Source organism: Pangasianodon hypophthalmus, chromosome 22 (assembly GCF_027358585.1).
Source record: "Pangasianodon hypophthalmus isolate fPanHyp1 chromosome 22, fPanHyp1.pri, whole genome shotgun sequence".
NCBI classification, from domain to species: domain Eukaryota; kingdom Metazoa; phylum Chordata; class Actinopteri; order Siluriformes; family Pangasiidae; genus Pangasianodon; species Pangasianodon hypophthalmus.
Genome location: NC_069731.1, coordinates 19,002,921 through 19,015,277, shown reverse-complemented (window position 1 = coordinate 19,015,277; position 12,357 = coordinate 19,002,921). Strand labels below are relative to the sequence as shown.

General features: G+C 41.0%; 1 protein-coding gene across 4 annotated transcripts in view; it reads right to left on the bottom strand.

The window, feature by feature from the left end:
* The window catches only part of zfhx4 (zinc finger homeobox 4), a 77,765-nt gene that overhangs the window by 27,427 nt on the left and 37,981 nt on the right, over positions 1-12,357 (bottom strand). The gene's annotated exons all lie outside the window — the stretch shown is intronic.

Sequence of the window (12,357 nt, the reverse complement as noted above, 5' to 3'; positions counted from 1 at the left end):
CGTTTAACAGGCGCAACCAAAGCAACTCGCGATAAGCTCTCTTAATCTAACGTCTCATCTGGGGCTGATCTGGAGTGATCAGCTATGCCCAAAACAAAGCTCACTGTATCTCCTGCACATTCTTTTGCTAATTAGAAAAGAGCTGTGATTAACTATTAAAAGGGAGCCTATTGTCTGAAATCATCATGGGAGCTGGAATTGAGACGTCACATGGCTGCCATGATGAGCTAACAAATGAAATCAATAATGAGTCCGCATACAATGCTTTATAACCCGAGTTACGAGAAAAATCCAGCACAAACAGAATTACAGTGATACGCGATAATTAAAATAATGCGACTTGACGTACTTTATAAAGACAGCTTTTGGTGTGTCTTGGGGGAGACATGGCACATATACAATCCCTGTCTGTTGGAACAGGCTCATTTTTCGAGGTAATTAACTTTGCCATTGTTTTTTGAGGCAATTAAAGAAACATCAGTTCTTATCAGTGTGCAAGCGGTTTGAAGTGTATTCTCTGTGTTACTGGTGTGTGCTGGCTTTCTCTTGGCTGAAGCTTGTGAAGATAGCTTGTTCGTGTTTCGGGAAAGATAAAAGGCACAATTCAGGGTCTATCTGTGTGTGTGTGTGTGTGTGTGTGTGTGTTTATGTGGGAGACAGACTGACAGAGAGAAAGAGAGAGAAAGAGGATTCAATTTCAGATCGCTGATTATTTCACCATCTCCTCCTTTTTCCATGCATGCCTAAAATCTTGAGAATCTCCACCAAGTAAGTTGGTCCGCTCTCCCTTCTTTCCAAACACCCATTACACCCTCTTACTTCTCCAGTGCTTCCTGAAGAGTGCCATCTCCCCAAGCTTAAATAGCAGAAAATTGCATTGCTTTTCCTCGGCCCATCTCCTCCATTTCTATTAACCTGCGGGAGAACAAAAAGCACAGGCCTGCTGGTGTGTGAGACCGGCTGATGGGCTGCTGATGGACCAGGACAAGAGTTACTTCCCATTCTTCCTGGTACTGCTGGCTCATTCGCAGAGGGACTACTGGCCATCATTTTGACCCTTAGAAACATCACAACTTGTTCCCACTAAGCTTATTACTCTCAAGCCTCTTTAAAGTGAGAATTTAATGGCTGTTATTCTAGATGGGGTTAAGTATGAACACAAGCCAGGGCTGAATTTTGGGCTGACGTGGTTATTTATCACTTTTGGAATGCGTCGTTCATGAGTGTATCTTCAGCAGATTCTGAGAATGATGGGTACACAGAGATGATAATCCCACAAGCGCTGCATGTGCTTCTGTTCTGGCTTCAGTCCTGTCTCCGCCCTTGTCTTGTCATTGGTTTAGTTCCTGTATGTGTGTGTCTGTTGTAAATTAATGTCCTCATCTTCCTTTGTCTCATTATAATTGCTATGGATCACACTTATTCAGTATTGCCTTTATGTGTATTGGAACATAGAGAATGATATTTGGAATGGCCTTAGTAAAGAATACACTGAGGCTACACACTTGCGTATTGTTTATGTCAAAGCCTGGGTGTTCATGGGACGTGTGAATGTGTTCATCCTGGTATAGCACCTTTTAAAATCTTCATGTTTTAAATCAGGTAAAGGTACGATGATGATTAAAGCAAGTTCGGAACACAGCTTTAGAAATCCATCTGTAGATTTTTCTATTATGGAAAAGAAAAAATTGCTTGCATAGGTGGAATATTTTCAGTTTTACGCTCTAGCCGGTGACAAGGCGATGATATAGAAGAGGCCGCTCCAATAACACGACCGAGCCTTGTGTAAATTTACAGTGAAGGCAGAGAAAGAACAGGCCTCTCTCGAATCCCTCCCCACCTCCCTCCTCTTTCTGGTTCTTTTTCTACAGAGTTATTATAGGAAGATAAAAGCAACAGCGGTGTTGTGACATGAGTCCCTGTTAGCACTGGGCTGGAAAGAGGCAAGATGAAAGAATGTTCTCGTGAAATGATGATTGCTCACACGGCCCTGATTTCTCCTGGCTTTAATCTCCTGGAGCACTCAGATTTTCCTCTGTGCCATGCTGGGCCGGCCCGACCGAGCAGACCAGGGGCCCAAAGCTTCAAGACAGCAGAATGCACTTAGCCATGGAGTGAGCATCTTCATTTGCTCGTTCACTTCCTCCATAAACAATGCACCTTACTGCCTTTTTATTAAGCATGGAACCCTGTGATGGTTCTCTTGCGCTGATGAAGATTGGCTTCTTAAGGAATTGGAGAGGTGATTAAACTGACAGGGTGGCAGGGCCCTGATGTACATTTATTAAGACAAGTGAATTCCCTTATTAAGTGCCGTCTGTATTTCTTCCACTATGGCTGCCAAGGGGAGGGGAGTGCAAAATAACAACATGTCATAGGCTTGAAAAAAAAAAATCCCAGAGAAATACCTATTTCTGAAGTGAGAGGCGATTTGGTAATGAACCTTTCAATTCACTCCCGGGATAATGCATTCTGACTGGTGCATTAATTACTCGGTAACATCCCATCAAAATGCAAATGCAGCACTTGACCCACGAGAGTGTCGTGCTGGCTGTTAACTCACAGGGTTTCTGCACAAAACGTCTGTTTTCTTTTATCAAACCAGGCACAATTTCAACATCGGGCACGGGGGGGGGCACGTGGTTCTGCCAGTGTTTGACGTCCAACCCCCAACACCTAAGCTGACACTCCTAATTGCGGCACTTGGACATGGTGTAGCTCTCAGATGGAATATTTCCCCTCTGCCACACCATGATCTGACAAGCTAAAGACACTGCAGTAATAGCTTTCTGCTGGGGCAGGTACACAAGCTGAAGGACAGCGAGAAGGTGGAAGGAGGAAGTCCCAAGGTTCAGGGCTTCAGTTTAGAGGTAATCCACCGGCTGTCAATTTGTGAATGCATAACTACAACGCAATCAGGGAGGAACCGAATATCTGAGAGTGACCTTATGGCAAACATATGAGAGGACATGCAGCATTAAACTGCGTTCAAGAATAAAGTCAAGGAAAATGGAACTGATAGAATTGACACTCTGTAGAAAACAAAATATGCATTTACCGAAATGTGCCAAAAGTAATCTGAATGAGAAAGAATAACTTTAAGACCATTTGGTGTCTGTTAAAACATGCCTCTTGCCTTTGATTTAAATAAAAAAAAAAATAAAATCAAAGTTTGTGAGAAAGGCTACTCTTGAACCTCCACCTTCATCCTTATTATTAAACAACGCCTACCCAGGATTCTTTAGTGAGGGGGGGTGGCTATCTAGCACAAAGCAGGACCCAACCAGCTCAAGTTCCCCACTTTTTAAAGTTCTTTAAAGGCTCCATGTGTCATTTAGTTGAGGGCATGGTCTGCACTCATGAACAATGCATTAAAAATACTCCAACGAATGGTGTTGTGTAAAAAACACTCCATTGTCCATTAAAATTAAACCTACACCAGGCGTTGAAAGCTTGTTGCAACACACTGTGATATAGTAACACAACCAATAGGAGATGGTTTGGAGTGAGGCTTCAGTCCTTTACGTCTAGGTTTAGCAAGACAGAGGAGAATATAACTATAAAAGCTGTAATGTTACAATCCAACTCTTCAAATCTGCACTCTTAGAAAAATGGGCTCTTCAAGAGTTCTCAAACATTTTGGAAAAGCAAAACCACAGACCCTTCATTAGACATTTATTATTTAAAAAAGATTTGACACATTAATTAACCATGTACAAAACTATCTTGGCTATTTATGCAAGCCAGAGAGTTTCTGAACTTTCTGCTCAAAAAACTCATTTTTATTAACATTTTTAATCAGATTCAGGTTGACATTATTTATAAAAATGATAAATTTGATAATAGATAGGTTGTAGTTTTCACCACTGTAACAAAATTAGAAACTTGTAGACTCCTTGGCTGTGCTTCACAGACCTCGCTTTGAGAATGTTGGCTTTAAGGGTTCATTTGATAATTAAGGGTTCTTATCTTGAAAAACGGTTCTACTCAGAACCTCTTCTCAGGCATACACTCCGTTTTAGGACTCTGTTGTAGAAGGAAAACCGAGGAATCCTTAAGGGTTCTCAATTTTCTAATTATGCTTAGGACACTGCAAAATTTCACTAAAATAGATGCTAGCCTGAAAACAGTGCTGTAGCTCTACTCTTTCATTCAGTATAACAGAAAAAAGCATTGATCTATAGTAATAAAAAAAAAAAAAAATTCTGACAGATACCAAAAATGTCCTTGTAAAAGCATTGTTCATAATAGGTGCTTTAGCGCATTAAACTCCTAGAAGATTTTCTATTAGTTTCACTGTAGTTACTGAATAACATGCTTTAAGATGAATAACTGAATACTAAGCCGAGAGTTTAAGAAGTTAAATATGCAGGTTGAGAGGGTCTGAATAAAACAGCAGTGTGTTGCTACACTTTGTAAAGGGAGTAGATTATTAATAGTGGGCAGGTCATGCCCTAAAATAAGTAATAATTCTTTGTTATTGGCTTGGAGTAGGCTACCCTCAAGTGCAAAGCGTTTTGTTTTTCTTCTTTAAAGGATAAGAAAGCTAAAACACATATTATGGCAGTGTTTCTAACCTCGCTTTTATTCATAAATGAATGCTGGAGACCTGGAGGGAACCCTTGTTTCAGGTATGCTTGGTTAAGATCTCGAGGGCTAAAGTGGGTCTCGGGAAATAAAGACAGAAACGAGCTCTTGATCGTGCCGTAATGCTGCTGCTGCGTGTGTGTTGAGAGTGTTTCTTTACACTATACATTATGCAAATTCCTCCTGCACACCTAGACACAGCAGGATAATAATCAGCAACCCCATTCACTAATCACAGAGTTTAACACGGCACGTTGTCAGCTCTCCCAAGTGTCTCCCATGTGTATGTGTGAGACACGCTTAATTCAGATCAGACGTAATAACAGACTGAAGTAAAACCACTCCTGCCCAGATGGAGCCTTGTAGAGGATGCAGACACACATGCATCTCCTTCATACAAGCAGATTAAATGAAAATTCAGCATTATTATTATTGAGCAGAAAAGGCCTCACTCTGGTTATAATTTTAACACTAGCAGTCCCTACTGTACTCCCAGCTAATCGTGTGTCTTTAACGCAGTCCAAGATGATGGAATCATGCAGGAATCATCAGCTACTGCTCCGGGAACTCTCTGATAGCACCAGGCCTCCTTGATCGCACTCGCCTTTTATTTAAAACAGCACCAATCCTGCGGACCAACTTCTTTTCATTTACATACATTAGCGGAGTTCAAACGAACTAGCCATGAGCTAGTTCCCCACATAACTTCTGAATCCGTCTGCTTAATGGCTCCCCACAATGCAAGCAACTTGGAAAAAGACAAAAAGGGGAGGGGTAATTTCACTATTCTCTTTTTTTAATCCATTTAATTGATTATATTTATCCATTTATTAGGTACTGGAAAGTGGCTAGCATTAGCTGCTGTTCATTTCAATGGGGGGGTTTCCTCACTCATGACTAGCCCATGAGGAAGCACAGGTACTGGACAGTGTCACCTTTGGTTCATGGGAACATAATTTGAGCATGTGACTGTCTACTACGCAAATAGTAACTTTAAATTGTGATGTGAAAACTGCATTGTGATGTTTAAGTTCCCCTAAAAAATCAAACGATCACTAGAAAAACATCTACTGTAACAGAACAAACACACAGAAACCTCAACGTTGCGTGGAAATAATATGAGGAATGAGGAAACATGTTGGATTTTAAGATAATGGATTTTATACCACTTTAAACAGATGCACTAAGTGAACACGGAGACTGTATTAAGTTGAAATTCCCAGCTGTATTAACTCTGAACCCGGGTTAAGCTGCAAAGCTCCGAATGGTTAGTGACAATAAGGCAAGGCTAGGGGTAATCAATACCAGCTATCAATCCTACACTTTGTTCTGATGGATGAGGACAAGAGCAGGCTGAGGATAAGCGAAAATGAGAAGCATAGCCCGTGCCAAAACGACAAGAAATGAAAGAAATCTGTTTGTCAAAAAGCACTGAATTGGTGCAGGCAATTTAACCTGGTACATTTGCAGAGAAAATAAATAAGCAGGTAAATAAATATATAATGCTTCCTGAGGCCCCGTGCATCGAGTGCAAGGTCAGTGGAGTGAACACTGGTGCAAAGGAGGGAGGGAGGGAAGGAGGAAGAAAGAATGGTGTGATGGCCGGAGTCAGGACTAATTACTCGCAGGCACAGCAGTGGAAGAGGGGGTCACTAACTTTAGCCTGACACCTGAACGCCACAGCCATCAGCGGCCCCCGAGCCTAATCGCGAGTGATAGGACTTGGGCTCTGCGCTCTGGGAGAGATGATAGCTAATGACAGGGGTGTTGGATACACACACATCACGCTACCAGTCAGCAGTGTCCAAGCGGAAATCCGTCCATATCATCACACGTTCATATTAACACCACTTCAGACTTGTAGCGCTTTATGCAATCGCTTAATTGTCGCTCTGTGTTGCCTGTCTTTGTGTTCGACGCACTTTGACAATGGCTTGTCTCTTTTAATGCCTTCTGACAGTTAGCATTGTACTATCTGCTGCGGTTAGTGTCAGTGGTGGCGCTGCACAATTAAAATGCCGCGACGCAACTGGCTTGTCTGAATTAAGTCCAGATCAGTGCTGCTGCTATTGCTAATTCCTCAACTCTTAACACTCGACCCACTTTGAATCATCACTATTAGCACTTACACCTTCCCCGGTCATGTGATCTGTGCTTTAAACCATCTATCCTCCTTTTGTCACCAGCCCACTATTCACGCACTAAGCTCAGCTTATTGTTATTGTTCGCCCCAGAACAAAAAAAGGATATGCCTTTTTTTTTAAATATGCGTAAATAGAGGCTGCCATTGCACTGCAGCTGCAGTCGCTTCTAAAGGTATCACGTTCCCACATGTCTGAAAGAGCTGCTTTAGAAATTCGCTACCTGCTCTTCAACAACTACAAAGGCACGGACGGAAGGGAGGGGGAGAGAAAAAAATCAAATACCTTTTTCATGGGTGGAATTAATACGCATTAGTATGCAAAGGAAAGCATCCTGAGGATCCAAAGGAGGGCTTTGTATCACAAATAAGCATAAATGGCTGCAGTCAGGTATGTTAATGTGGATAATCATTGCAATTTCTGCAAATTATAACTGTCAGTGGGCACAAACAGACTATGAAAACATGAGGTAACAATTTAGCTTTTGTACTGTGCCGTTTCCAAAAGTGGGATCTCGCTGAAAAGCAAAACAGGCTAAAAAGCAAGACTCAGCCCTGAAACATGCCTTTTTTTAAAAATAGTTTAAGGCTGGCCATTTTCAAAAATAATTTTGGACTTTCTGCACACAAAAACCACAGAGTAATTATAATATAGTTGGGCAGGAGGATTATTCAGAAATGACTCAATCTTGAATCCGAGCCATCTCAGACTTTCTGGTAAGTTTTGCGAAAAAAATCAAAAATAAAAAATTGACCTTATGATATGAAAAATGATTCAACTATTGGGTATTGTCTCCATTTAATGATACAGTAATATAAACTGTTGGCCAGTGACAGCTCTCCTGGGACAATTTACGTCCTTGGAATCAAAGCCTGTCTTGGCACATGGAGCTCATGCCAATCGTTTCCACTTTCCCATGGCCCTATTTCTAGAAAAGGGAGCGAGAAACTTGTTTAGCCTTTTGAGGACCCGTCTAACATGGTGTTATCGACATTATTAATGGCTTGAAGCCAACTAGAATACATCGCTATGCCACAGCGTGTTCCTGTTCCAAATGCGATCCTCTCGAGACGCTCAGATGAGCAAAAAAGCAGTCGCTGGAGTGTTTGTAGCTTCAGGAGGGCTTGTGGCTCAGTGCAAAGTGCCCTCAGGTAAAACAGTGGGATGTATAGTGGTAGTGAAGAAAGTCAGAAGCCCTGCGCTCTCCTCTAATCACAGCGGCCACTGTTCCTCCCGCTTTGTGTGAGGAATCAAAGGAAAATGGATGCCCTTGCATTAGTACATCACCCATGGCTAACAGAATGATGAGACCGATTTGGCCGTATGTCATATCTTACACTCCGCTGCCTCCCCATTTCGGTCTATGTAATGGCCACAAATTATGGTTACAAACCCTGGAAAACACCGTCTGGGGAGATGAACTTGAAATCTTGAAAAGTAACTGCTGTAATTGCCTGTGTGGCCCCTTGGTTCAAAAAAAAAAAAAAAAAAAATTCAAAACCATTAAAATGACATCCGTGTCGTTGGATTGAAATGCAGAAAAGAAAAATGAGTGAATAAAGAATCAGCCACAGAAGAAGCAAATTAGGGACTTTAAGAAGGGAAGAGAGACTGGAACTAAATCAGCGTTCACGCTGTAGCTATGGAAACCAAAGTCACTAAGCAACTCTAATGCTACGGTGGAGAGGAGTTTGGGTGTTTCTGTGATTAAGTTGACTTACTTTGGGTCTCTGGTGTCGTTAAGAGTGGAGTGTAACATACAGTATATTCAGAAAAAATATTAAATTAAGAAAGTGTCTTTGAGTGAATTTCTCTGAATTCATTGAAGGAACATTGTCGTTATCTGGTGTAAATAAAATTCTAATTCAGTGTTTTTACCGTGGTGCCGCTGGCTCCGGCAGCAGGAAGCATGCGCAGTACAGCTCAGTTTTTCTTTCCTTGCTTAAAGTCCTTATTCTTTCTATATATGCACACACAGATGAGAAAGACATCACATCACCCCATTAATGTGTGTTGTTGCCCTACAGCTGCTATGTAAATGGTCCTCAGTCCAGTGCTGCTAAATTGGCCTGGTTTTGGAAAGCTCCTGAAGCATTATCACTCAGAAACGAAAGGCATTCAGCGCTGCAGCATTTAAAGACTCGTTCATCTCCAAAGTCAGCCCCGGCCCTTTGTCTATAAGCATAAGCGAGCCAAACAAAGGCCTCCTCTTCTTTCTCCTGTTCTAATATGGGGGGCACTGTGATGACTGAGGAGGGGGGCAGAATGTAAGGGGTGGAGGGGGCTCTTAGAAATAATTACCTCCATAAGATCTCATCTCCACTCGCACAGACATGGCAAAATGGAGACGCAACCAAAGGATGCAAAAAGCCCTTCGATGAGCCATCGGGCAATTTACAGTTAAGCTAGAGGCCAGAGAAATGGCTCTCTTCTTACAATTACATACCATACAATTACACATTTCTTATTCTTCTCTCCAGTCTTTAAGGATAACACACCAAACCATCTCAACGAACATCAGCAAGCAGGTGAAATATTTATACGGGAACAATTCTGTACAGAATGTTCCCTATAAATGAGAAGAAAACATATTTCATCTTTAGGGTCATTACTGATTACTCATTCTGATTGGTCAGAAGGGCTATAATTTTCTACAACAGCAAATCGGATAATATACTAATGCACTTATAATAAGTTATTGTTATTGTTCCTATAGTAACAGCACATCCATGCTCCACAAAAATAGATTAAAAAGTGTGTGTAAAAGGTAATGTGCAGTCTTCTGGAACAAGATGTTTATGTAACATCTTATGGAAGGAGTCTCCAGTGTCAGTGCTTTGTTTTTCTGACTTCTGTCTTTGCAGTTTCTCAGTAACATGACTAGCTGCATTTTTTTTTCATCTTTTTTTTTTTTTTACTTCAAGAGAAAAAAAAAGAGGCTGGTAAGGGGGAACAACTGTTTATAGCTGCTATAAAGTAAGTGCGAACAGGAACTAACTTGTTTCCTAGACGTTCCACAACATTAAATGTAACAATAAATGGATAAATATACGCTGTATCATTGTTTAATAAATAACAATTGTTCATGTTGACAAACTGTTGTGGAAGAATAAAACACTTTGGGACAGGCTGTTATAGGAAAATTATCAGCATTAACAGTAACTCTGCTTCATCACACCACTTTTTCATGTTTTATTCCTCACTTAATAGATACTGAAGACTAGAAATCTTTTTTATTATAAACATTACGCCTCTACTATAGGGGTCAGGAGTTCTCAGACAAAACAGCACATCAGGTGTCAGAACGAAGCCGTTTTTGGCACAGCACGGCACGTTTTACACGTTTTTTTATGGGCGGGACTTTATATACCACATCTGTGTTAAAAGTGAGTGTGCGGGTGCCACATGCACCAAGCTTAGATTACTGTGATTTACAAATGGGGAACTCCACTTCAAAAACATGTTTAACCACATCATCCCCCCTCTCCTTTCCAAATTCTCAGCTTCATGATGTTTACCTTGTGTAAATGATGAGTCTTTTGGGTCACGGGCTGGGCGAATTACGCTCGCTCTGGGAGATCTGGCAACGCGGTTCTGAGGACGCCTGTGCTCGCGGTCGCTCTTTAGAAGAGAATATTACCGTATACCCAGGGAGCTGAGTGAGAGCTAGCGCTCTGGCCTAGTTGCTCTCGTTTGGCTAATTTAGCACACAGGACTGGAGACATCGCATTCATTATCACACTCTGCTGCAGACTGAAATTAGAAGGCTGTCTGGACCGGGTACCCGATGATCAGAAGAAGACAAAGAGGAAGATGAGCTTCATTTCTTGAACGGGAAGGGATTTTATGACTCCTTTCAGGTCATAACAAAGGTCCTTTATCTGTGTCTATCTCTCTAATGGAATTTATGCTGTAGGTATAAAGAATTTAAAGAATGGATCGTATTTATTGCAATAAAATAAAGCCGTGTTTCTCTCAGCTCAACTGTGCAATATAATATCATCCCACCTTAATTATGCTGTAAAAATAATAGAACAAAGTCTAACCAAATTCACTCACATGTACATACATAAAGTAGACAGCGCTATAACATTTATTCCGAAATGGCTTTATAATGAGTTGGCACAGTACCACGAAGCTGCTTTAAGGAGAAATAAATATATAGGTCAGCGTTTAAATGAATCTTTTTTTTCCTCCTATATGAAACTGACTAATGATCAGAAAGTGCTAAACTCAGGAGTTATACGCGCACAGGCCCTACAAACGCCTTTAACACCCAGCTGTAATTCTGTGCAGGCCAAAATGTTGCTTACTCCAGGACCTCGTGCTGGAGTGCAGCCACAAATTACTGCCATCAGCCACAGGCAGTTGGCCCAGTCGTTCAACAGCACGGGCGCCAGCCGCATCTTTCCCTTCCAGACACGTCGAGGTAGCTTATTACTGATTAATACATTTACATTTACATTTATTCATTTGGCAAGATGGCAGAATCCGATTAATCTCTTGTATTTATAGTATTTAAACCATTGCACTTCCTTGGCTAGTTTTGGCTGGTTTGAAAGCACATCAAACACTGGGATTATGGGGTTAAACTACCTGAAAAATCTCCCTCCTACTAAGAGCTGTGCAATAAAAAAAAAGAAAGAAAAAAAAAAGTTTAACACCACCCCCTTGCCCTTTGTTCAGGGTTCTGACTGATTAGAGCTGCGCTCTTGGCTTGAACCTTTGGGAACATTTGTGTGGAATCAAAACATTTCACCGTAACAGCGGTAGCCGCTGAGTGTCTGTCTTGAATTGCGTGAGGAAAAGCAACACGTGAGGAAGTCCTAACATTTCTGGTTTGTTCTCTGCTGTTTGAGGCATAAATTCTAGACAAGTCTATGGGTTTATGTACATTAACAACTGTCTCGGACTGGGAAAAAAAAGGAATCACTCTCTAACGTTTAAGAGCAAGCCGTTAAAGGAAGTACATTATAAAATGTGTTCTAGGAGTCTCTGAAAGAATAAAGAATACTGTTGTTCCAAAAAAATGATGTAGTCTGTACAAAAGCAGGGCATCCAAGAAAATACGCTCTAAAAAAATTCTTGTGGAAATTTAGTTTGTGGCGAGAAATTACAGATATTAAAAAAAGAAAAGACAGATTTAATGGTGGAACTTTTAAATGATTTCAAATAGTCTAAGGAAAACAAGAGGATAAGGTAAGGAGAATAGGAAAGAAAGCGAGAAAGAGAAAGAGAGAGAGTGTGTGCGTGTGTGTGGGTGTGTGTTTGCACAGAAAGTAGGCTGTCTTGCTAAATTCACAATAATGATTTATCTAACTGGACTTTACTGCTGCACCCAAACCTCGGTGCACCTTTGATCCAGCTATAATTAAAACCAAACGTACAAGTCTCATTTATTTCCAATACAGGGTAGTTATAAAAGTGTAGTTTCACATGTGGTTCTCGGTTCAGGACCATCTGGTTCTGGAGTTCGTATATAAACAGGACACTTCGGAGAACAGAGATTAATTCAGCTTTGGAATGCCATTCAAAATGTGTTAGCTGTTTTTTTTTTTTTTTTTTCAGTCAGGTCAAGCAAAGCAAAAACAAGGTGAGCGCTTTTCTCATTTCATAGAAGGATCATTAA